The following is a 27,439-nucleotide window of genomic DNA, read 5'->3' as shown; positions in this document are numbered from 1 at the left end:
TGGCATAGGAGAAGGTTTTTGAGTCTACGTTGTCCGGGAGAGAGGCTGCCCGGAAGTTACTCCAGCTTCGACAAGACTGTGGCAGACTATACAGTGGTTTTAGGCATGTAGGTAGCGGAGAGTGCCTGGAACCCGGAATCGCTGTTCGACACTTTCCTGCTTGGAATATTGTAGGAAGTGAAGGACGAGTTAGCCAGTTTGTTTTGTTTCGTCAAGCCTACCAGCGTTTTCCCCGTCCTCCTGTCTTTCTTTAGCTCCTAGTTTTGACCATTCTGCCTGCTCTGACCCTGAGCTTGCCTGCCGTTCTGTACCTTTCGGACTCTGCTCTGGATTACTGACCTGTGCCTGCCCTTAACCTGTCGTTTGCCTGCCCCCCTGTTTTTGTAATAAACTTTTGTTACTTCGAAACTGTCTGCCTTTGGGTGTGCTCCCGAGATTTGACTGGAGTTACATTTGTAGACAACCCCTCTGAAATACACTGCACAAATAAAATGCATTGCATTTGCAAGTACACATGCATTGCAAGTACACTCTTAACAAAAAAGGGTTATTTGTTTTTTCCCTATAGGAGAACCCTTTTTGGTTCCATGTAGAACCCTTGGGTGGTGAAAACGGTTCTCAGAGCATTTCGTATTATTCTGTACAGAAATTCGAGACACTCCTTTTCGTGTAATATGTTACAACTCGTATGATATATATTTATTTGTGAATGTCCATCACCCATTTCATATGATATGTTATCAATTACAATTCCTACTATATGTGACGAATTTGCAAAACGTACAATATGTTACGAATTAGCAAATCATATGTTACATAGTTGCAAAACGTATGATATGTTACGAATTCTAGCTAGGTGGCTAACATTAGCTTGGCTAGGGGTTAGGGTTAAGTTTAGGAGTTAGGTTATGGTTAGGGTTGTGGGAAGGGTTAGCTAAAATGTTTAAGGTTGGTGTTAGGGGAAGAGTTAACTAACATACTAAGTAGTTGTAAAGTAGCTAAAAAGTAGTAAGTACTTTAGTTGAAAAGTTGGTAATTAGCCAAAGTTGTCCTTGACAAGATTTAAACTCGCAACCTTTGGGTTGCTAGACTTCCGGCGTTATACGCCTATCCATCCAACCAGAACAACCACCCTACTTTTGTTTTTGCCTTAAGTAACCATATGTCTGTCTTATGTAACCATTCCAAATGTAACATATCATGCTAATTTGAGTGTCCTGGACTTACTTTACCGTGTTACTGGTCTATGGCTGTACTGATAGAACATTTTAGTGGTGAAAGGGTTCCATGTAGTACCAAAACATTTTATTTTCAGAAGATTCCTTTAGGGGACAATTGAAGAACCCTTTATGGTTCTAGGTAGCAACTTCTTTTATAAGAGTGTATATGTAGTATCTAATTTCTAGCTAATTTATTGTGGCTACTGAGTTACACAGTCCTGTTGGCTGTATATACATGTAGTCTACACAGAACCCAGACTTGCTCTTTTGAAGGCTTGGGCCCTGAGGTTTTTGTCAAACAGATTTTGACAAATGATTTTGTCCAAAGTGCTATGAAGTCAAAAAAATGTATTGATTTGAGTAAAAACATTGTTTTATCAGAGCATGGTCGAACCAGTGAGAGATCACAGGCGGTGAGGAACACTGCGAGCTGAGACTATTTGCTGCAGACAGCAAAGAGCATGCTTGTTTTTTCTCTAGCTGTTAATTGCGCTCGCTCTCTCTCTCTCTCTCTCTCTCTCTCTCTCTCTCTCTCTCTCTCTCTCTCTCTCTCTCTCTCTCTCTCTCTCTCTCTACCTCTCTCTCTACCTCTCTACCTCTCTCTCTCTCTACTCTCTCTACCTCTCTCTCTACCTCTCTCTCTCTCTCTACCTCTCTCTCTCTACCTCTCTCCCTCTACCCCTCTCTCCCTCCACCTCTCTCCCTCTACCTCTCTACCTCTACCTCTACCTACCTCCCTCTACCTCTCTACCTCTACCTCTACCTCTACCTCTCTACCTCTACCTCTCTCCCTCTACCTCTCTACCTCTCTACCTCTACCTCTCTACCTCTACCTCTACCTCTACCTCTACCTCTCTCTCTACCTCTCTCTCTCTCTACCTCTCTCTCTACCTCTCTCTCTACTCTCTCTCTCTACCTCTCTCTCTCTCTCTCTCTACCTCTCTCTCTACCTCTCTCTCTACCTCTCTCTCTCTCTCTCTCTCTCTCTCTCTCTCTCTCTCTCTCTCTCCCTACCTCTCTCCCTCTAGCTCTCTCCCCTCTACCTCTACCTCTACCTCTCTACCTCTACCTCTCTACCTCTACCTCTCTCCCTCTACCTCTCTACCTCTACCTCTCTACCTCTCTACCTCTACCTCTACCTCTACCTCTACCTCCTCTACCTCTCTCTCTCTACCTCTCTCTCTCTCTACCTCTCTCCCTCTACCCTCTCCCTCTACCTCTCTCCCTCTACCTCTCTCCCTCTACCTCTCTACCTCTACCTCTCTCCCTCTACCTCTCTACCCTACCTCTCTCCTCTACCTCTCTCCCTCTACCTCTCTCCCTCTACCTCTCTACCTCTACCTCTCTCCCTCTACCTCTCTACCTCTACCTCTACCTCTCTCCCTCTACCTCTCTACCTCTACCTCTCTACCTCTCTACCTCTACCTCTACCTCTACCTCTACCTCTACCTCTCTCTCTCTACCTCTCTCTCTCTACCTCTCTCCCTCTACCTCTCCCTCACCTCTCTACCCTACCTCTCTCCCTCTACCTCTCTACCTCTACCTCTACCTCTCTCCCTCTACCTCTCTACCTCTACCTCTCTCTCTCTCTCTACCTCTACCCTCTCTCTCTACCTCTCCCTCTCTACCTCTCTCTCTCTCTACCTCTCTCTCTCTCTACCTCTCTCTCTCTCTACCTCTCTCCCTCTACCTCTCTCTCTACCTCTCTCCCTCTACCTCTCTACCTCTCTACCTCTCTCCCTCTACCTCTCTCCCTCTACCTCTCACCTCTACCTCTCTCCCTCTACCTCTCTACCTCACCTCTCTCCCCTCTCCCTACCTCTCTACCTCTCTACCTCTCTACCTCTCTCTACCTCTCTACCTCTCTCCCTCTACCTCTCTACCTCTCTCCCTCTACCTCTCTCCCTCCCTCTCTCCCTCTACCTCTCTACCTCTACCTCTCTCCCTCTACCTCTCTACCTCTCTACCTCTCTACCTCTCTACCTCTCTCCCTCTACCTCTCTCCCTCTACCTCTCTCCCTCTACCTCTCTACCTCTACCTCTCTCCCTCTACCTCTACCTCTCTACCTCTCTACCTCTCTACCTCTCTCTACCTCTCTCTCTCTCTACCTCTCCTCTCTCTCTCTCCTCTCTCTCTCTCTCTCTCTCTCTCTCTCTCCTCTCTCTCTCTCTCTCTCTCTCTCTCTCTCTCTCTCTCTCTCTCTCTCTCTCTCTCTCTCTCTCTCTCTACGCCTCTACGCCTCTACGCCTCTACGCCTCTACCTCTCCCCTCCCTCCAACATCTCTCCACCCATTCATTTCTCCTTCCCTCTCCCACCACCCGTTCTCTCGTCTCCCTCGCTTTCTCCCTACATCTTTCTTCCTCTGCTCCCCTCCACCCCATCTCTCTACATTCATCCATCTCTTGACCTCCCCCATCCAGCCCTTCGTCTCTCTTCCACCATCCCTTCGTCTTTCCACATCCCTCCGTCCCATTACCTCTCCCCTCCATCTCTTCCTCTCCATCCCTTCATCTCTGACCCTCAACCCCTTCCTCCCACTCTCTCCCTCCCTCCTTCACTCTCTCTCCCTAGATATCTCTCCCTCAATCAAGTTCTCGTTCCCCTCCCCTCCATCTCTTCCCCCGCTCCATCTCTTTCCTTCCACCCCACGTCAGCCACACTTAATGATTAGTGTATGAACAAGCCATTAGCACCAGAGACAATTAAGTGGCTGTTCCAGCCATCACGTCAGAGACAAACACACACAGGCCACAGCACCCGCAGACATCTTTTAGGACGGGACTTGCCCACCCCTGTTCCGTGGGGACAGCCGAGGAACCCAGTTAGGTTCTAGATAGCACCTTTTTTTCCTAAGAGTGTATACAAGCAACAACCTTAGACTTTTTTTTACTGAGCAAGAGCTAATGAATTATCAACTACCGTCAAAAATAGAATCATGTTTTAGAAACCACTGTGACTGCCTATGACAGAATGAGGTCTGATAAATTGCAGATTGTACACAACACTTTGAGTTTGGGTGATAGTTCTATGTTTACTCTAGAAAGTTCTGTGGCCATTCCCTCTGTAAATAAAAATGCGTGCAAAAATCTTGTGACTGATACAGAACAGAGACATAAACACATGCATGACAGTTTAGAGAAGCAGTATGCACATACAGTAATAGATACAGCAAAAACACAAGTTCCAGTCTCTGACATTTAGAGGCATCTAGTGCTAGTGGAGGCTTAGCCTGCAGTCGATTTCTGCATTAGTCAGCTCTATTGTGGCTGTCTGGCCAACAGAAGCTCCAGTGACATATTTCAAGACTAATGGAGAAAATATCTCCCCACAATGTTACACAACAAATAATAAAAACACAGTACAACCCAGTACACTACAACAACACAGCACATCACAGAGCAACACAACACAACACAACACAGGACTACACAACACTACAAGGCACAACACAGCACTGCCCTACACTGCACCACACAACAAAGCACATCAAAGCATAGAAAAAGCACAGCACAGCACAGCACAACACAGCACAGCAAAACGTAACACAACTCGACACGACACAGATAAAGACAGGGGTTAAGTGAAACCAGGCTCCCAATGAGAGCATTTCCCCACTAAAACACCTGCTAACATTGCAGTTATTAGGACAAGGACAGAGCATGGTATCAGCAATAACCTCTCTGATAGGAATACCACACTGCCACCTGTTTGGCTGACCTATTTACCCATATTCATAAAGCATCTCCGTGCTGATCCAGGATCAGGTCCCTCCTGTTTATGTAATCTCATTCATTATGATCTAAAAAGCAAAACAGTTCCTACATCAGCACTCCTACTCTGTGATGCTTTATGATTATGAATATGGGCCAGGGTCAGTTTGCACTGTTTGGTAAAACACAGACATACCGCGTCTTTACTCACTTTAACCAACATAGTCCACTCAGCAACAGTCGTCACCGTTTTCCTGGAAGTTCTGGGAAACATCAAAAAATGTAAAACGATTACACACAAATAATCCAACCACATGATATAATATTATTGTCGCAATGTTGTTATGCATCCCATGTGTCCATCCCTAAGAGGGACCTGTTAGGTACTCAAAACTCTAAACACAAAACACAAACCATCAAATTAATCTAATGTTGTTATGTTGTTATAATTGTTATAATGTATATTGTTTGTGTGTACTCAAACAAGAAAGGAACACAAATGCAAAACAATTTGGTTTCACATTTCAACATGACTCAATCAATGTCAAACAGCATACTGTAAGCACACATTCAGTAAAAATGCATAAACACAGTAACTAGATTTGTCTTTGTCTTGTCTCGTCCCATGTAAATATTTTTTTATATCTTTTTCTTCACATTTTCCATATTTTTCCTAAACCTCAACTTCAAAATACTCTCCTGCAACCCGCCTCACCCAATGTGGTGTGGATCGTTTTTTTTCTAAAGTATTTCTATTTATCTCTGAACTGAAATACCTCAACTGAAGCTAGCCAGCTAACTAGCTACCAGCTATCAGTCAGCTAACCTTTAGCTCGGAAAGCTCTCGCCAGCTCGTACAACGCGTTTCAAACCAGAGCAAACCGGACCTATTTTTCTCTCCATATCTCCCGATTCCTACCGCAAACTCTGAACCCTTTCATCTGGATCATGGCAGCTAGCTAACCGCAACCCGGGTTGACTGCTCCTGGCGTTTTTGTCCCGAAGCAACTGTAGAGTCTATAGCCCTGCTCAATATGCCTTAACCAACCATGTTGTTCCACCTGCCGAATAGGCGATGACATCACCTGGTTTAAACGTGTCTAGAGACTATATCTCTCTCTTCATTACACAATGCCTAGGTTTACCTCCAATGTACTCTCTTCCTACCATACCTTTGTCTGTACATTATGCCTTGAATCTATGCTATCATGCCCAGAAACCTGCCCCCTTTACTCTGTGTTCCGAACGTGCTAGACGGCCAGTTCTTATAGCATTTAGCCGTACCCTTATCCTACTTCTCCTCTGTTCTTCTGGTGATGTAGAGGTTAATCCAGGACCTGCAGTGCCTAGCTCGCCTCCTACTCACCAGGTGCTCTCATTTGTTGACTTCTGTAACCGTAAAAGCCTTGGATTCATGCATGTTAACATTAGAAGCCTACCCCCTAAGTTTGCTTTATTCACCACTTTAGCACATTCTGCCAACCCGGATGTCTTAGACGTGTCTGAATCCTGGCTTAGGAAAACCACCAAAATCCCTGAAATTTCCATCCCTAACTATAAAATTTTCCGCCAAGATAGAACTGCCAAAGGGGGCGGTGTTGCAATCTACTGCAGAGATAGCCGGCAGAGTTTTATCTTACTATCCAGGTCTGTACCAAAACAACTCGAGCTTCTACTTAAAAAAATGCACCTTTCCAGAAACAAGTCTCTCACCGTTGCTGCTTGCTGTAGTCCACCCTCTGCCCCCAGCTGTGCCCTGGACACCATATGTGAATTGATTGCCCCCCATCTATCTTCTGAACTCGTGCTGCTAGACCTAACTGGGACATGCTTAACACCCCGGCCATCCTACAATCTAAGCTTGATGCCCTCAATCTCACACAAATGATCAATGAACCTACCAGGTACAACCCCAAATCCGTAAACGCGGGCACCCTCATAGATATCACCCTAACTAACTCGCCCTCCAACTACACCTTTGCTGTTTTCAACCAAGATCTTAGCGATCACTGCCTCATTGCCTACATCCGTAATGGCTCTGCAGTCAAACGACCACCCCTCATCACTGTCAAACGCTCCCTAAAACACTTCTGCGAACAGGCCTTTCTAATAAACCTTGCCGGAATATCCTGGAATGACATTGACCTCATCCCGTCAGTAGAGGATGACCGGTTATTCTTTAAAAGTTCCTTCCTCACCATCTTAAATAAGCATGCTCCATTCAAAAGATGTAGAACTAGGAAAATATATAGCCCTTGGTTCACTCCAGACCTGTCTGCCCTTGACCAACACAAAACATCCTGTGGCGTTCTGCATTAGCATCGAATAGCCCCTGTTATATGCAATTTTTCAGGGAACTTAGGAACCAATATACACAGGCAGTTAGGAAAGCTAAGGCTAGCTTTTTCAAACAGAAATTTGCATCCTATAGCACAAACTCAAAAAGGTTCTGGGACACTGTAAAGTCCATGGAGAATGAGAGCACCTCCTCCCAGTTGCCCACTGCACTGAGGCTAGGAAACATTGTCACTACCGATAAATCCGCAATAATTGAGAATTCCAATAAGCATTTTTCCGCGGCTGGCCATGCTTTCCACCTGAATACCCCTATCCCACTCAACAGCCCTGGGCTCTCCACAGCAACTCGCCCAAACCTCCCCCACTTCTCCCAAATACAGATAGCTGTTGTTCTGAATGAGCTGCAAAATCTGGACCGCAACAAATCAGCCAGGCTAGACAATCCCCTCTCTTTCTAAAATTATCTGCCAAAATTATTGCAACCCCTAGTACTAGCCTGTTCAACCTCTCTTTCGTATCGTCTGAGATTCCTAAAGATTGGAAAGCTGCCGCAGTCATCCCCCTCTTCAAAGGTGGAAACACCGTGCACCTGGCAACCTTGGTTTACACGACTGCGCCCGGCCCGCCACAGGAGTCGCTGGTGCATGATGAGACAAGGATTTCTTTCCCTACTGGCCAAACCCTCCCTAACCCGGACGACGCTAGGCCAATTTTGTGTCGCCCCACGGACCTCCCGGTCGCGGCCGGTTACGACAGAGCCTGGGCACGAACCCAGAGTCTCTGGTGGCACAGCTGGCGCTGCAGTACAGTGCCCTTAACCACTGCACCACCCAGGAGGCTGGGGGAGACACTCTAGACCCAAACTGGTACAGACCTATATCTATCCTACCCTGCGTTTCTAAGGTCTTCGAAAGCCAAGTTAACGAACACATTACCGACCATTTCGAATCTCACTGTACCTTCTCTGCTATGCAATCTGGTTTCAGAGCTGGTCATGGGTGCACATCACCATGCTCAAGGTCCTAAAAGATATCATAACCGCCATTGTTAAGAGACATTACTGTACAGCCGTATTCATCGACCTGGCTAAGGCTTTCAACTCTGTCAATCACAACATTCTTATTGGCTGACTCAACAGCCTTGGTTTCTCAAATGATTGCCTCGCATGGTTCACCAACTAATTCTCCGATAGAGTTCAGTATGTCAAATCGAAGGGCCTGTTATCCGGACCTCTGGCAGTCTCTATGGGGGTGCCACAGGGTTCAATTCTCGGGCCGACTCTCTTCTCTGTATACATCAATGATGTTGCTCTCGCTGCTGGTGATTCTTTGATCCATCTCTATGCCGACGACACCATTCTGCATTCCTCTGGCCCTTCATCGGACACTATGTTAACTAACCTCCAGATGAGCTTCAATGCCATACAACTCTCCTTCCGTGGCCTCCAACTGCTCTTAAATTAAAGTAAAACTATATGCATGCTCTTCAACCGATCGCTGCCTGCACCTGCCCGCCCATCCAGCATCACTATTCTGGACGGTTCTGACTTAGAATATGTGGACAACTACAAATACCTAGGTGTTTGGTTAGACTGTCAACTCTCCTTCCAGACTCACATTAAACATCTCCAATCCAAAATTAAATCTAGAATCGGTTTCCTATTTCGCAACAAAGCATCCTTCACTCATGCTGCCAAACATACCCTCATAAAACTGACCATCCTACCGATCCTCGATTTACTCAACAAATTGTATGCAGTCTATCACAGTGCCATCCATTTTGTCACCAAAGCCCCATATACTACCCACCACTGCGACCTGTATGATATTGTTGGCTGGCCCTCGCTTCATACTCATCGCCTAACCCACTGGCTCTAGGTCATCTACGAGTCTCTGCTAGGTAAAGCCCTACCTTATCTCAGCTCACTGGTCACCATATCAGCACTAACCCGTAGCAAGCGCTCCAGTAAGTATATCTCACTGGTCACCCACAAAGCCAATTCTTCCTTTGGCCACCTCTCCTTCCAGTTCTCTGCTGCCAATGACTGGAACGAACTGCAAAAATCTCAGATGCTGGAGAATCTTACCTCCCTCACTAGCTTTAAGCACCAGCTGTCAGAGCAGCTCACAGATCACTGCACCTGTACATAGCTTATCTGTAAATAGCCCATCCAATCTACCTCATCCCCATACTGTATTTATTTAGTTATCTTGCTCCTTTGCAACCCAGTATCTCACCTTGGACATTCATCTGTAACGGCCGTTGGTGGTAGAAATAGGAGGCAGGATGCAGCCTGTCTTTTTTCTTACATTTTGCATGTGTTTTTGTGTTTTAAAAGAATGAGCTACTCTCATTTTTTATTTTTGTACAGAAAACCTTTTATCTTACTGAATGTTTTTCCTGGTTTTCTCCTGTTGGGTATGGAACGTGTTACATACAAAGCACAAGTGTTAAAAAAATACTGCATTTTGGAAATTCCACATATTTTTGTTACTGTATTGGATTTGTGTGTGTCACGGATCCCTCCGGAACTTTCATCACGCACACCTGTCCCCTATTCCCACTGATTAGTATTTGTATATACAGTACGTATGTTCCCTTTGGTTTCCATGGTCTGGTTGATTATTGTTACTATGTCCGTTGGTTCGTGTGAGTACCTGTGCCGTGTGTTTTGGGCTTTCGCGCCCTTGTGGATTGCGCAGATAACGGGTCTTGTCCCGTGTGTTAATCATTGTGCGCGTGTGTATTTATTCAAGGTACTCCTCGCTCTTTTGCTTGGGTTTCAACCCTGTGTTTGGTCTTCTTCCCCATGCCTTTACACGACAAGCTGTAATTTGGGCTGAATAAAAAAAACTATTATGCATTCTTGCGCCTGTCTCCCGAATCTCTTCATGCCAATGTGACAGTGTGTGTTAATTTGAGTAGGTATACATTACTGTAACAATCTTTTACAACCGGCTACAGTGTAACACTGAACACGCAAAAGGCATAAACTTAATGGGATATTCATAGTGGTGTTTTGTGTTGAGCACGTCAGTGTGTTGGTTGGTAGACAGATCTATTCATATGACGTGTGTGTCATTTTGAAAGAACAGTTTTGAATGCAGTGTTTGCTTTTGAGATTTGTAGAGTTTTACATTTTGTATTTGTGGTTTTGTGTTTAGAGTTTTGGGGAAAATGGCCCAAAGATTCAGCAAATGTGTGTAAACAATTGTGGGAAACTGTAGAAGTGTTCTACCACCATGTGGTGGTCGTCACTCAGTTCTACAAAAACCAAATAGCATACAGTACTTTAAACACTACAGTAATACAGTATACAAGATAAATATGTTACAAAATAGTATAGTTCCCAATTTCAGATACAATTTCAGATACAGTAATAATTAACTTTATTTCCCCTTACAGTATGTATTGGAATCTACAGTCTTTACTGTGCTTTATGTTGTACTACTTCCAGGTAGTAGATAGGTCCCATGAATGCAGTACATACCTATTCTCATTTTGGAACGTCCGGATAATGGACGCTAAGATGAAGCGGCTCAGATTGGGATGCACTTTCTGCCCAGCCTCTCTCAAGGTCAAACCGTGGTTGACCACATGGTCCACCACAGTCACCCAAATTTCATCAGCGATTACTCTCCTTGTTCTTGGTCTTCATCCATCTCCACCTCTACCTCTTTCTGCTAAGTTTGCTTTCATTGTTCTCCAAACACAGGAGTACTCACCTGTGGTCATTTTATCCATACCAAAAGTCTGATTTCAAGGTGAACATTTACCCAATTAGTGTTTGCACATGTGAAGAGTGAAAGTGATCAATTGGTAATTGAGCTTAGCTTCTTGAACAGTGTTGCTATTCATTTGCACACAGGAGATTTTAGTTGTGAAGGTTTCGCCAAAGGTAGAGAATTGTCTGTGTTTTGCCAAATGTTTGTTATAGAAATGCAATCTGAGTGTAAAGCAAAACATGTGTCAGTAGTATTGCAGATTTGGTGTATGGTTCTGCTAAATGATTTACAGGTTTGTGTCATTGTGCCTCATGGGCCAGTTTTAGTGTGTAAACAATTGGGAAAGCTGTAAGGTCATACAACAAAATGGAAAACCGTCTCTGCTCTTAAAGTTTCCCTCTGTGTCTTCTGTTAAACTGTACACAAGACTGCTGAGTTGTCTCTCTCTCTCCCTCTATCTCTCTCTATCTCTCTCGTCTGACTCGTCTGACTCTCTAACGGCCTCCCTCACCTCTCTCTCGTTGACGGAGAGTCTTTCTCTCTTACTCTCTTCCTTTCACTCTATTTCGCTCTGTCTCCCTCCTTTCATCCCCTTCAACCTATTTCCCTGAGGCAGGTGGTTACATATCATCACTTACAAAATAAATAAAAAATGGACAAAGTGACATTCAGAGTTAAGTATGTTGGTAAAATCAAAGCACTCATAGGCCCCTATTCAATCAAACACAATAACCAGACATTTTCAAGACAAGGTAGACCAATAATCTCCCTGCACTGCAAGGGACCGTGTTTGAATTGATATCCAGCCAGGTTTCTCTTTGTTCTCTGACAGAGTAAGTATTGCTTTATTGTTCTGTCTTAACCTAAAAAGGGCCGGCTCAATATAATCTGCTGTTATTGACAGCGAACGGAGAAGACACATCTGTTACATGGTGATGAGAGAACAGACTCACCAAACCATTCATTTGAATCACAGACAGACCCTCAAAGGGCATCATGACAGCACGTGCTAAGCAGTGCAAATCAGGTATTTATTCATTCAGTGGTACTGCTGGTCCAGTAGTTGTTTATATAGGCTTACTTATATGTACAGTCTACAGGGTTCAGTGGGTGTCTTTGTTTAGCTGGTGGTCTCAGGGGAATAGATTAGTATTCTAACAAGAGTGTGTGTGAATGTGTGTTGTGTGTGTGTGTGTGTGTGTGTGTGTGTGTGTATGTGTATGTGTGTATGTGTGTGTATGTGTGTGTATGTGTGTGTCTGTGTGTGTGTCTGTGTGTGTGTCTGTGTCTGTGTCTGTGTGTGTGTGTGTGTGTGTGTGTGTGTGTGTGTGTGTGTGTGTGTGCATACAAGAGGAGGATAGGGGAGAAATAAGAGCTACTTAAGCACAACAACAGAGGAGAAGTCATACACTCTTAGAAAACAGGGTTCCAAAAGTTGGTACATTGGTACATGGAACCAAAAAGGGTTTTCCTATGGGGACAGCAGAAGAAGCCTTTTAGGTTCTAGATAACACCTTTTTGTTAAGAGTGTAGGTAATCCTGTGTGTTTCACCAATACCACTCATCACTACAAAGCCCTGCTCCAACATGATAACAGCAGCCATGTTACACACCACACGTCCCCATGGACACGTCACAGATCACATCTGTGTGTGTGTGTGTGTCTATGTGTGTGTGTGTGTGCGTGTGTGAGCATGCACGTGCACGTGAGTGTCTGTGTTTTCACACATACTGTATGTGGGTGTGGGTGTGGGTACATGTGTCTGTGCTCTCACATGTACATGTCTGCTAGTGTGTACCGTATGTGTGTGTGCACATATTTGTGTGTGTCTTCAGTACAGTAACATATGGCTGTGCTGCTGCCTAGGGGATACACTCAGTAGTATGCCGCTGCTGAGTCTTGTCTAGTTAACAGTCTAACACATATGTAGAGGTTCTGTCTGTTTGGGGAAAACTAACAATGCCCAGTCTGGTGTCTTAGGTCCGCCTGATTCTGCTTTTCTGCTCTCCACAGCACTTCATTGATGAGTTGGAAGTTATCGATCCACCAGACGATGCACTACTCACCTGAGTCTAATCATTTCCTGCTGAGAAGGTAGACTTTTAGAGAGAACTGTCAGAGACTACAATGCCATCTACAAGGAGTGGACTGGAGTTTCACACTTCTGCTTAGATCAAGTATACTTATACAGCACCCATGTCAGTCTTACAAAAGAGAGATTATCTCAATGAGACTAACTAACCTGAATAAAGGAGTGCTGATCTAGGATCAGTTTTGACATTTAGATTATAATGAATGAAATGGGGGGGCTGATTGTAAATCAGCAGTCCTACTCACAGACAAACAGCAATCAAGCAGAGAAAACAAACAAACACAAACAGAAATCAAGCAGAGAATATAGTCATACGTCTTTCTGCAGTGCATTGGTAATTACACAATGCTAATGGAGAATGCTGCATTGCAAATATATTCAGACCAGGGGAGTGAAATTACATTTAGAACACACAATAATTACTAATCGTGTATAACAACATCGGACTGAATTCTCCTCGTCTCTCTCTATTCTTTTCCCCTTCTTTGTCTGCGTCTGTCCCTGGGTTGTTTGCAACCTCCTCCCTTCCCCCTTCTGTCTACGTGCATTAGAGTTCAGATAAGTCACATGATTGTTTTGAAAAGAGACTGATGGTTGGTTACCTGGGCCCTATGGGTTAAGTTGGAGTCATTACTGTGTGTGTGTGCCACCGGGATTTTTGCCCATTCTTCAAGGCAAAACTGCTCCAGCTCCTTCAAGCTGGATGGGTTATGCTGGTGTACAGCAATCCTTTAGTAATACCACAGATTCTTGGATTGGGCTGGGCTCTGAATAGGCCATTCCAAAACATTTAAATGTTTCCTCTTAAACCACCCGAGTGTTGCTTTAGCAGTATGCTGAGAGCCATTGTCCTGCTGGTAGGTGAACCTCTGTCCCAGTCTCAAAACTCTTGAAGACTGAAACAGGTTTCACTCAAGTATTTCCCTGTATTTAGCGCCATCCATCATTCCTTAAATTCTGATCAGATTCCCAGTCCCTGCCGATGAAATACATCCCCACAGCATGATGCTTCCACCACCATGCTTTACTGTGGGGATGGTGTTCTCTGGGTGTTGAGAGGTATTGGGTTTGCGTCAGACATAGTGTTTTCCTTAATGGCCAAAAAGTTCAATTTTAGTCTCATCTGACCAGAGTACCTTCTTCCATTTGTTTGGAGAGTCTCCCACCTGCCTTTCGGGCAAACACCAAATGTGTTTGCTTATTTCTTTCTTTAAGCAATGGCTTTTTTCTGGCCACTCTTCCATAAAGTCCAGCTCTGTGGAGTGTACAACTTAAAGTTGTCCTATGGACAGATACTCCAATCTCCGCTGTGGAGCTTTGCAGCTCCTTCAGGGTTATCTTTGGTCACTTTGTCACGTCTCTGAATAATGCCCTCCTTGCCTGGTCTGTGAGTTTTGGTGGGCGGCCCTCTCCTGGCAGGTTTCTTGTGGTGCCATATTCTTTCCATTTTTTTAATAATGGATTTAATGTTGCTCCGTGGGATGTTCAAAGATTTGAGTATTATTTTCTGATTATGTGACTTCTGAAGGTAATTGGTTGCACCAGATCTTATTTAGGGGCTTCATATCAAAGGGGGTGAAAACATATGCACTCACCACTTTTCATTTTTTTAAATAAAAAAATAATTGAAACAAGTACTTTTTAAAATTTCCCTTCACCAATTTGGACTATTTGTATATGTCCATTACATGAAATCCAAATCCAAATCCATTTAAATTACAGGTTGTAATGCAACAACATATGAAAAACACCAAGGGGGATGAATACTTTTGCGAGGCATTATATGTACTGTAAATGTTTTTGGTTTGTCATTTTGGAGTATTGCGTGTAGATTTACAATTTAATCACTTTTAGAATAAGGCTGTAGTAACAAAATCTGGAAAAAGTCAAGGTGTCTGAATACTTTCCAAAGGCATTGTATATGGATGTCGTTTCTCTGTGGTTACTTGTATCTGTACATGGTGAACTCTGAATTACTCAATGCAAAGGGTATCATTTAATTGATCAAAGGTGATTGGTTTTGGGTTGAGAAGGTAACACCTTCAGATGTTATAAATGGAACTTAAGGCCTTTGTTCTCTCTCTTGTCCTGTATCCAGTCCATGGAGGAAAGTTGGATGATCAATTCTCATTTCCTAGGCTTCTAGGCCTCTGGCCTAGTAAGCATAGCTTTGTTCATGCTTTGTGTTCTAAGTTAACCTAAGGATCTATATGCTAGGAATAATGCCTTGTAATGCTTGTTAATGCATTGCCACTTAAGCTTTATGTCTTGTATGTGAATCCATTCATTTGACAAGTAATGAAATACACTTGTATTTAGAATTCCATTCTCAGGCATTTCTTTATTGCCTATTACTGTAACTCAAATATAGTGTCCTTGCATATATTGCTATTTCCTATCTTATGGACTCAGATGATTCAGTTAATGGGCTAATTGCATAGTCTTATTACGAGCCATTTGTGAGGTATATATAATATACTTCATAGACACATATCAAATATTACTGCCCACTACAACACCTTCCTCACTCCCAAAGGCAAAAGGAAAAACCGTCCAGCAAAGCTACTAGAAAGCCCTTTGTTAGAGCTTAATCCTGGAATACAAACCTGACCCTTCAAAACAGCTTACGCCAGCCTTACAGCATCCCATAAAATCCTCTCACTTGAACCATGGCTCTTTGTTTAAAACCACTGGGGGCCTGACAAGCTGTCCTTCCAGATTGACCACTAGAAATATACTGCAATATTGGACGTTTGAAAAGGTCCCCAGAACGTCAATATAAAGTACCAGTCAAAAGTTTGGACACACCTACTCACTCAAGGGTTTTCTATATTTGAACTATTTTCCACATTGTAGAAAAATGGTGAAGACATCAAAACTATGAAATAACACATATGGAGTTGTGTAGTAACCAAAAAAGCGTTAAACAAATCAAAATTGATTTTATATTTGAGATTCTTCAAAGTAGCCACCCTTTGCCTTGATGACAGCTTTGCCCACTCTTGGCATTCTCTCAACCAGCTTCATGAGATGTCACCTGGAATGCATTTTAATTAACAGGTGTGCCTTGTTAAAACTTAATTTGTAGAATTTCTTTCCTTCTTAATGCATTCAGGGCAATCGGTTTTGTTGTGACAAGGTAGGGGTGGTATACTGAAGATAGAACTATTTGGTAAAAGACCAAGTCCATATAATGGCAAGAACAGCTCAAATAAACAAAAAGAAATGACAGTTGATCATTACTTTAAGACATGAAGGTCAGTCAATCTGGAACATTTCAAGAACTTTGAATGTTTCTTCAAGTGCAGTCGCAAAAACCATCAAGTGCTATGATGAAATTGGCTCTGATGAGGACCGCCAGAGGAAAGGAAGACCCAGAGTTACCTGTGCTGCAGAGGATAAGTTCATTAGTTACCAGCCTCAGAAATGGCAGCCCAAATAAATGCTTCACAGAGTTTAAGTAACAGACACAACTCAACATCAACTGTTCAGAGGAGACTGTGATGGTGTGGGGGTGCATTGCTGGTGACACTGTCTGTGATTTATTTAGAATTCAAGGCACACTTAACCAGCATGGCTACCACATCATTCTGCAGTGATATGCCACCCTGTCTGGTTTGCGCTTAGTGGGACTATCATTTCTTTGTCAACAGGACAATGACCCAACACACCTACAGGCTGTGTAAGGGCTATTTGATCAATAAGGAGAGGGATGGAGTGCTGCATCAGATGACCTGGTCTCCACAATCACCCGACCTCAACCCAATTGAGATGTTTTGGGATGAGTTGAAAAGCAGAGTGAAGGAAAAGCAGCCAACAAGTGCTCAGCATATGTGAGAAATTGCCAAGAGTGTACTGAGCTGTCATCAAGGCAAAGCGTGGTTACTTTGAAGAATCTCAAATATAAAATCTATTTCGATTTGTTTAATGCTTTTTTGGTTACTACATGATTCCATATGTTTTATTTCATAGTTTTGATGTCTCCACTATTATTCTCCAATGTAGAAAATAGTAAAAATAAAGAAAACCATTGAACGAGTAGGTGTCTCCAAACTTTTGACTCTTACTGTACGCCGTCCTCGGCACTCTGGAAAATCCACTAAAAATAAATGCCCAGCACTGGAATTGAAGTTGTTATACTCGGTGTCAAAGAGCACTGCTTAAACCACTGCCCGTCCACAGTTCACAATGCTTGAGCAAGCCGCCATAATACTTGACGGTAATAGCACGTCGTTTTATAAATATTTTCTTTAAAGAATGACCAAAACATAGCCGTAACCTCAACCACTCGGGATTAATACCTAAACCTCAACCTTTGAGTTGTTTCTGTTTTAACCCTCTAACCACAGTGAATCAAACCTGTAACCACAGAGAATCAACCCTGTAACCACAGAGAATCAACCCTGTAACCACAGAGAATCAACCCTGTAACCACAGTGAATCAACCCTGTAACCACAGTGAATCAAACCTGTAACCACAGAGAATCAAACCTGTAACCACAGAGAATCAAACCTGTAACCACAGAGAATCAACCCTGTAACCACAGAGAATCAACCCTGTAACCACAGAGAATCAACCCTGTAACCACAGTGAATCAACCCTGTAACCACAGTGAATCAAACCTGTAACCACAGAGAATCAAACCTGTAACCACAGAGAATCAACCCTGTAACCACAGTGAATCAACCCTGTAACCACAGTGAATCAACCCTGTAACCACAGTGAATCAACCCTGTAACCAGTGAATCAACCCTGTAACCACGGGGAATAAATGTGTACAAAAATGAGATGTTCATTCATAATAGTAGAAACCTTGAGATCTTGTTTTCCATCCCCACTCTCTTTATTTGAATCTATTAACTTTCTGAATGAGCTGAAAGCTTGGATGGAATAGAACCAATGGACAACTGATTACCTGAGGCACTTCCTTCTTTTTGACAAATTATGATGATGATTTAGACATTTCGTCCACTGAGCTCATATTCTCTGTTGTGATTGATGTTGCCTGGGGTGCCATCTCGGTGAGGGGTTGCCAGGCTGTCTGGTAGTGAAGCTGTTAGGTTGTAATTGCTCTTTTTCTCTCTCTCTCTCTCTCTGAAATATGTTAATAGCTCCATCTACCTTGTCCTCTAATAAGCTAGGTGTAATTTTCACCATGCTAAAACCAGTTAGTGTAGCCACCCATTTCAGATCTACACAGGCAGTGGTGGAAAAAGTACCCAAACCAGCACCCAGTGAAATTCTACTTGAGTAAACGTCTAAAAGTATTTGGTTTAAAATATACTTATGTATCAAAAGTAAAAGTATAAATCATTTCAAATTCTTTATATTAAGCAAATGTATTTACGGAAAGCCAGGGGCACACTACAACTCCCAGACATAATTTACAAACAAAGCATGTGTGTTTAGTTAGTCCGCCAGATCAGAGGCTGTAGGGATGACCAGGGATATTCGGTTGATAAGTGTGTGAATTGGACTATTTTCCTGTCCTGCTAAGCATTCAAAATGTAACAGGTACTTTTCGGTGTCAAGGAAAATGTATGGAGTAAAAAGTACAATATTTTCTTAAGGATTGTAGTGAAGTACAAGTAGTCAAAAATGTAAATAGTAAAGTAAAGTACAGATACCCCAAAAACTACTTAAGTAGTATTTTAAAGTATTTTACTTAAGTACTTTACACCACTGTACACAGGTACCTAGGGGATACAGTGTATGAGATCAGGGTGAGTGGTCAATTCGGAATTGGGTTATTAGGTGGCAGGCAATTTCTCTCTGTCACCTACGTGCTGTCGCTCTTAGCCATAGCTGCCACTCTAGGTGAGGGGCAGGCAATTGAAACTGAACTGATTCCCACTAACATCCAGGGCAAATACAAGGTTACCTGCTGGTCTGCAGTGAAGAGAATCAGTTTTGCCATCCATGAGGCTATAGAATTTAGATAATTAGAGTATGCAGTATGTATGTACCAGGTGATATAAAGAGTTATGGAGGTTGAAACAGGAGCAAGTAGTGTCAACTAGGGGGTAGCTTGGGATCTACACATGTAATTCTAAACATGTATGCAGCCTAAATCATGCATTTGAATCAATGGGATATTTCTGTGAGACATTCATGTCTATCCCAAGTTAGGATAAGGTTTTAACTACCAGAGCAAGTAAGCTGTTGATTTAGACACCACCCCTTCCTTTACACCAACACACACACATGTGCACACACACACGTGTGCACACACACACACACACATGTGCACACACACACACACACATGTGCACACACACACACACACATGTGCACACACACACACACACATGTGCACACACACACACACACATGTGCACACACACACACACACACATGTGCACACACACACATGTGCACACACACACACACACACACACACACACACACACACACACACACACACACACACACACACACACACACACACACACACACACACACACACACACACATACATACATACATACATACATACATACATACATACATACATACATACATACATACATACATACATACATACATACATACATACATACATACATACATACATACATACATACATACATACATACATACATATGCCAGCTGGACAGCACCTGGAGATACACTCACAGGATATTTCGCTACATGTTAGAGCTAAGTGAGCTGTAGGCTACAGATTATACAATAACAGTAAGTGCATGTTTAGAAAGATGATTTAAAAAGGTTGATAAATTATGACTTTGAAATCAAATCCAAGTGATTTCAAGTCTATTTATAGGGCAACAGCCTTTAATGTACTAGTGATGGCTATTTAACAGTCTGATGGCCTTGAGATAGAAGCTGTTCTTCAGTCTCTCTGTCCCAGCTTTGATGCACCTGTACTGACCGCTGTCACTTTCTGACCTTAGTTTCTTTTTTTCTGTCTTTGTGTTAGGTTGGTCAGGGTGTGAGTTGGGGTGGGTAGTCTATGTCCTTTTTCTATGTTGTTATATTTCTATGTGTTTGGCCTAGTATGGTTCTCAATCAGAGGCAGGTGTCGTTCGTTGTCTCTGATTGAGAATCCTACTTAGGTAGCCTTTTTAGTGTGTTTTGCACCTGACGGAGCTGTTTCGGGTTGTTCTTCAGTTGCTTGTTTGATAGTGTTCAGTTTTACCATTAAAATTATGAACACTTACCACGCTGCACCTTGGTCCTCACCTTCCCCTTCCAACAGCCATTACAGAACTACCCACCACCAAAGGACCAAGCATCATGGTGAGGAGCAGCAGAGCTATCTGGAGAAATGAACATGGGAGGAGATACTGGAAGGCAAGGGACCATGGGCATGGGCTGGGGAGTATCGCCATCCACAGGAGGAACTGGAGGCAGCTAAGGCTGAGCGGAAACACTACGAGGAGTTGGCAAGGAAGCCCCAAAAATGTCTTGTGGGGGAGCACACGGGGAGTGTGGCAGTCAGGAGTCAGACCTGAGCCAACTCCCCGTGCTTATCGTAAGGAGCCAAGGATGGAACCAGAGCCGGTCAGGGCGAAATTGGAGTTGAGCGACAGAAGCGAAGCAGAGACAGTGAAGGAGTTAATGGGGAGATTGGAGGAGAGAGTAATGAGGGAGTTGCTGTGTTGGTGCATGAGGCACGACTTCCGCCTGACGGAGCGTGTCTGGAATTTGATGTTACCTGAGTCAGCTCTCCATACTCGTCCTGAGGTGCATGCCAGCCGTCTGGTGAAGACTGTGCCAGCCCCGTGCACCAGGCCTCCTGTGCGCCTCCCTAGCCCTGCAAGATGTGCTTACCATGGCGGGCATCGTACTGGTCAGGCACCGTGTTATGCGGTGGCGCGCATAAGTGTCTCCAGTACGTGTTCTTAGCCCGGTGCGCTACATCCCAGCTCCCTGCATTTGCCGGGCTAGGGTGAGGATCCAGACAGGACGGATGGTGCCAGCCCTGCTCTCCAGACCTCAGGTGCATCTCCTTGGGCCAGGATATCCTGCGTCAGCGCTGCGCACTGTGTCTCCCGTGTGTCTGCACAGCCCAGTGCGTCCTGTACCTGCGCCCTGCACGTGCCAGGCTAAAATCACCATCCAGCCAGGACGGGCTGTGCAGGCCCTTAGTTCGAGACCTGCAGTGCGCCTCCATGGCCCGGTCTATACTGTGCCTCCTCCAAGGACCAGGCTGTCTCTCCGTCTCCTTCCTCCAGAGTCTCCCTCCAGCCTGGAGCTGCCAGAGTCTCCCTCCAGCCTGGAGTCCGCAGCCGCCCTTCACTCCGCCCTTCACCGGCGCTGCCGGAGTCTCCCGCCTATCCGGTGCTGCCGGAATCTCCTGTCCATTCGGGGCCCGCTGCAGGGGTCCCCAGTCCGAGGTCGGCGGTGAGGGTCGCCTCGCCAAGGGCGCCACTTAAGTGGGCCAAAACTATGGTGGAGTGGGGTCCACGTCCCGCGCCAGAGCCGCCACCGCGGACAGACGCCCACCCAGGCCCTCCCCTATAGGTTCAGGTTTTGTGGCCGGAGTCCGCACCTTTGGACCTTAGTTTCTTTTTATGTCTTTGTGTTAGGTTGGTCAGGGTGTGAGTTGGGGTGGGTAGTCTATGTTCTTTTTTCTATGTTATATTTCTATGTCTTGGCCTGGTATGGTTCTCATCAGGGACAGCTGTCTATCGTTGTCTCTGATTCAGAACCATACTTAGGTACCCTTTCCCCCACCTGTTTTGTGGGAAGTTAACTTTGTCTTTGTTTAGGGCACATAGCCCAAAGCTTCACGGTTTGGTTTTTATTCTTCCTTTTGTCTGCGTCATTTTTGAATAAAGAGAAAATGTACGCTTACCATGCTGCACCTTGGTCCAGTCCTTCAGCCAGCCGTGACAGTGGCTTGGGTGGTTGTTGTCCTTGATGATATTTTTGGCCTTCCTGTGACATCGGGTGCTGTAGGTGTCCTGCAGGGTACTACCCTCTGGAGTGCTCTGCGGTTGAGGGCAGTGCAGTTGCCATACCAGGCGGTGATACAGCCCGACAGGGTGCTCTCAATTGTGCATCTGTAAAAGATTGTGAGGGTTTTAAGTACCATACCAAATTTCTTCAGTCTCCTGAGGTTGAAGAGGCGCTGTTGTGCCTTCTTCACCACACTGTCTGTGTGGGTGGACCATTTCAGTTTGTCAGTGATGTGCACGCCGAGGAACTTGAAGCTTTCCACCTTCTCCACTGCAGTCCTGTCGATGTGGATAGGGGGGGTGCTCCCTCTGCTGTTTCCTAAAGCACAATCAGCTCCTTTGTTTTGTTGACATTGGATGAGAGGTTATTTTCCTGTCACCACACTACCAGGGCCCTCAACTCCTCCCTGTTGTCATTGTTGGTAATCAGGCCTACTACTGTTATGTCGTCTGCAAACTTGATGATTGAGTTGAGCACGCATCGTTGTGTGGCCCCTGTGTTGAGCAAAGTGGAGGTGTTGTTTTCCTAGGAAGTCCAGGACACAGTTGCACAGGGTGGGGCTCAAACCCAGGGCCTTGAGCTTAATGATAAGCTTGGAGGACACTATGGTGTTGAATGTTGAGCTATAGTCAATGAACAGCATTCTTACATAGGTATTCCTCTTGTCCAGATGGGATAGGGCAGTGTGCAGTGCGACGGCAATTGCATCGTCTGTGGATCTGTTGTGACGATAAGCAAATTGAAGTGGGTCTAGGATGTCAGGCAAGATAGAGGTGATATGATCCTTGACTAGTCTCACAAAGCACTTCACAATGACCGTAGTGAGTGCTTCAGGGCAATAGTCTTTTAGTAGAGTTACCTTTGCTTTTTTGGGTACAGGAACAATGGTGGGCATCCTGAACCATGTGGGGACAACAGACTGGGATAGGGAGAGATTGAATATGTCCGTAAACACTCCAGCCAGCTGGTCTGCGCATGCTCTGAGGACGCAGCTAGGGATGCCGTCTAGGCTTGCAGCCTTGCGAGGGTTAACACGCTTAGAGAAGGAAAGCCCACAGTCTTTTGTAGCGGGACGCGTCGGTGTCATTGTGTTATCCTCAAAGAGGGCGAAGAAAGTGTTAATCTTGTTCTGGAGCAAGACGTTGATGTCTGCGACCGTGATTGCCTGTAAGACCCTGCCACAAAGTTCTCGTGTCTGAGCCGTTTTGCCTGTTTGATTGCCTTAAGGAGGGAATAACTACACAGTTTGTATTCAGCCATATTCCCAGTCACTTCTGGGATACCTACAAGGCCCTCCCCCACTCTCCCTTCGGCAAATCTGCAGGTCTGCATTTCGGCCTCGGAAATGGACAACTCAATATAAAGGGTTATTTCTACCAAAGCTGGTTGTGGTAGTTTGGGCTGGAATAACCTGAAATTCTGCATACCTGCATCTCTCAGTGCTCTCTCTCTCTCTCTTTCTCTCTCTCTCACATGTGCTCTCTCACATGTGCTCTCTCTCTCTCTCTTCTTCATAGTTCAGTGCGAATGCTGCCATCTATCTACGGTTTATGGTTAGGGTAGGTTTTAATAGTCACAATGGGTACAACATCTCCTATACACTTCCCTATAAACTCGGTCACCATATCAGTATATTTGTCTATGTTGTTCTCGTTGGCAACACGAAACATATCCCAGTCCGCATGATCAAAACAATGGATTCTGATTGGTCAGACCAGTGTTGAATAGTCCTTAGCACGGGTACTTCCTGTTTTGAGTTCTGGCTATAGGAAGGGAGCAGCAAAATGGAGTCATGATCAGATTTGCCGAAGGGAGAGTGGGGGAGGGCCTTGTAGGTATCCCAGAAGTTGGAGTAGCAGTGGTCAAGTGTTTTAGCAGTGCGAGTACTACAGTAAATGTGTTGATAAAACTTTGTTAACGTTTTCTCAAATTTGCTTTGTTAAAATCTCCATCTACAATAAATGCGGCCTCAGGATACGTGGTTCCACTTAAAGTCCAGTGAAGTTCTTTGAGGGCCGCCGTGGCATCGGCTTGAGCGGGAATATACACGGCTGTGACTATTACCGAAGAGAATAATTTATTACATTTCCATAATATGGTAACTGTAGCAGGGCTGTTATGCTAAAGTGGTTGATATAAACTTGCATTCTTCTTACAATGACTTTCACATAGAGATCCTATTAAGTATTCTAATTCCTAATTCTATGGACTCATTTGCTTCCTGATTTGTCATCAATGTTCCTCAGTCTATAAGAGGCTGCCCTCTAGTGGGCAAATAAAGGCACTAATTTATCAGACATGATACAATATGCTTCAATATGTTTTATGGCATTTTATGGCATTGAGTGATTGCAAAATACAATCATTTGTATATACACCATCTACCGATACATATACAGTAGCAATACTAGTCAACCCTTTCTTGTGCATTTGGCCACAGGTTCTGATCCACGTCACATCTTAAGTCATCTTGGGCAATACACCTAGGAAATAATCTTTTGCCAAACCTGGTCCATCCCTGGCAGTCTTCTGCAGTTATGTCCAGGCATCAGCATTCATTGCATCCAGGAGGGACATTTGATCATGTGGATGGTGGTCATAAACCTTCCACCTCCATGAGGAAAATAATTCCTCTGTGGGGTTGAGGAATAGAGAGTAAGGAAGGAGGAAAAGTGCAAACCACTCTGTGACTTCACGGGACTGGTGAAATGCCACATTGTCCCATACAATTACAAACGATGGCCGAGTTCGCCTCACTGCAACCCTTTCCTCACCTGACACAACCCTCCCATAGAGGTCATCCAGGAATGAAATGAGATGCTCGGTGTTGTATGGCCACAATTAGTGGTTTGTGTATCAGCAATCCATCAGAGGACAATGCTGCACACATTGTGATGTTGACACCTCTCTGGCCCAGGACATCCACTGTGGCTCTTTTTCCAATCACATTCCTTCCTCGCCGCCGTGTTTTGGCCAAGTTGAAACCAACCTCATCCACAAAGATGAATACGTGGGGCGTCAATCTCCATGATCTCCCTCTAAAATAAATCCACAAGGCTACATAAGAGTTATGCGTACATTGTCTGCCAACACTCGTCCCGAATCTCTGTGCGTTTTATGCCATTGTTCCTGATGACTATATCGACGGTTGTAGTTTTCTGCACAGCAGTGCAAAAACAATTACAATTACAAACAAGTAGGTTTGGAGGCTTTGTTCAATTACTGTAGAAAATGTAGCAAATGTATGTCTTATTCAATGCTGTGTTATTTTAGGTTTTGAACTTAAGTTGAACAGTTTTGAAAATAGTATGTCAACATATGCAAATGGGCCTGTAGGTACATAGAGTTTTGGTGGTGGTTGTGTCTGAGTGAGAAAAGAGTTCATGAAAATTGAAAGATGTAGTCATTGAATGCATTTCGTGCCAAAGCAATGAAAAGTGATACATAGTTTAGCCCACATAGACTGCTGTTATGCTCACAGTGTGAAGAGTTTTGAAAAAGTGACCTAAGTATTGAGAAATGGGTCCTAGCAATTGTTAAAAAAAAAAACTGTAATGCAAGTTGATTGGTATTGATTGATTCTGGTTCAGAGCCATTTCAATGACTGCCCAATAGAAGGAGTGACACGGTTGTCCTTGCTTGAGTTTCAAATGTGCTCATTCCAGAACGTACGCCATTGAAGTCTTTTAATATTGATCATTCCATATTAATATTAGACTTGCGATGACAGTCCATTCTATTTTGAGTGTGTGATCACTTTTGTTTTGTGTGTGTGTGAGAGAGAGAGAGCCTATATGTGTGTGTGTGTGTGTGTGTGTGTGTGTGTGTGTGTGTGTGTGTGTGTGTGTGTGTGTGTGTGTGTGTGTGTGTGTGTGTGTGTGTGTGTGTGTGTGTGTGTGTGTGTCTCTATTTGTCTGTTGTGAGTGCTGGAGTTGTTCAGGATCAGTTGACTGGGGACACCTGGAGAGTTGCTAATCACCATCAGGGTTTCTGGAGAATGGTATTGTACACAACAACAAAGCCTGGAATGTGTGTGTGTTAGTCAGAATGAAAACATTCCCCTTTGTTACTACCTTCAATGAAGGAGGAGCAAGGCTAGATCACAGTGTGTGTGTGTGTGTGTGTGTGTGTGTGTGTGTGTGTGTGTGTGTGTGTGTGTGTGTGTGTGTGTGTGTGTGTGTGTGTGTGGCTCCAGTTTCAGTGTGACACTGTGCCTGGGAGGGCTGCATTCCAGAGCACCATTTAACTGTGCTCTCCCCGATCTGGGCTACAACTACTCATTACCTATTTCAACGAACAGCTTTTTGACTTTTTGTATGCTCGGATTTCCTTTCCACTTGGACTTCTCGAAGTGAAGAGTCGGGCAACCAACTAAAAGGAAGCCTAAACCAAGAGGTAAAGAGAGTAAACCTCAAACAGGTTTGTCTTCCTTCTGTCTGATGTAAATCAGAACGTAGTGGCTAATACTGCATGGAGACAGGTAAGACATTCACAAGAGCAATTTTGACTTCTCGACAAGGGTTGGAGCCAACTCTATTAAACCCAGACCTTAGAATACATGTGAATACTTTCTTGAAAATAATGTAAATAATGAGAACATTTCATAAATGACAGTTGTGCTCGTTTCCTTATTTGACTGAGTTGAAATTGACCACAAATCCTGCTTTCAATTGGTGACTGCAGTACCAAACACTGGCAATCTCAAGAGTTGGGCCTATATTGGAAAAGGTTTTTAATTCACAGAAAGTGGCTTTTAGAAACATCCAACCTACACACGTTAGCTGCTGTATCACATGGGTGCAATGAAATGAATAAGCTACTATAACAGTTTTCTTATTTTTATGACGGCAAATCACTGTTCTTGTGTTTGTGTTAAAGGGGTTGTATGATTCTGCCTCAGGTTGTTGTCACAGTCTATGGTTAAAACTCAGTGCCCACTTACACAGTACTCGTCTTTGTCTGGGAATATAAGCTATGATGCATATAAATAATATTGGTCTATGCTAAAACTTCATAATATTCATCTGTTTGCAGACGACACTGTTATGTAATGCCATTGCCCCACCTGTAGACCAGGTGTTGTCAGAGCTGCAATCTCACTTTGTTGTCTTAAAAAAATGCCCTGGTTGGTTTAAAACGTGTACTTATTGTGGGCAAGACTAAACATATGTTGTTTTTCTAATTCTCGCAGAAATGTTTCAGATGGACTACATATTTATTAATTGACTGGTTCTCCCATCGATCGGGTTCCCGCCTATAAATATCTGGGCTTTTGGATTGACAAGGATTTAATGTTTCAAAAAACACACTGATTTAAAGTGGGCTTATGATTTATTTTTTAAATAGATCCTGCCTCTAACTTAACAGCAGGAAGCAGATTGTATTAGCCAACTTTCCTGACAGTTCTTGACTATGGTGACATAATTTACCAGAATGCAGCAGCGATTACTCTTAAACCTTTGGAT

General features: G+C 44.0%; 2 protein-coding genes across 5 annotated transcripts in view; one reads left to right on the top strand and one right to left on the bottom strand.

The window, feature by feature from the left end:
* The window catches only part of LOC127907315 (uncharacterized), a 340,804-nt gene that overhangs the window by 289,684 nt on the left and 23,681 nt on the right, over positions 1–27,439 (bottom strand). The gene's annotated exons all lie outside the window — the stretch shown is intronic.
* Positions 1–27,439, top strand: part of LOC118393635 (ras association domain-containing protein 7-like) — a 131,217-nt gene that overhangs the window by 91,833 nt on the left and 11,945 nt on the right. Inside the window, exon 1 of one of the 4 annotated variants that reach the window (XM_035786494.2) lies at positions 26,162–26,393. The exons of 1 other annotated variant lie outside the window; for it this stretch is intronic. The gene's annotated coding sequence lies outside the window, so the exon portion shown is untranslated. Of the gene's footprint in view, positions 1–26,161; positions 26,455–27,439 lie in introns of those variants that run through there. 2 more of the 4 variants (XM_035786493.2, XM_035786492.2) reach the window with 2 other exon arrangements.

This window comes from Oncorhynchus keta, chromosome 14 (genome assembly GCF_023373465.1).
Source record: "Oncorhynchus keta strain PuntledgeMale-10-30-2019 chromosome 14, Oket_V2, whole genome shotgun sequence".
In the NCBI taxonomy this organism is placed as follows: Eukaryota; Metazoa; Chordata; class Actinopteri; order Salmoniformes; family Salmonidae; genus Oncorhynchus; species Oncorhynchus keta.
Note: the sequence above shows the minus strand (reverse complement) of the source record. Positions and strands in the feature narration are given on the sequence as shown.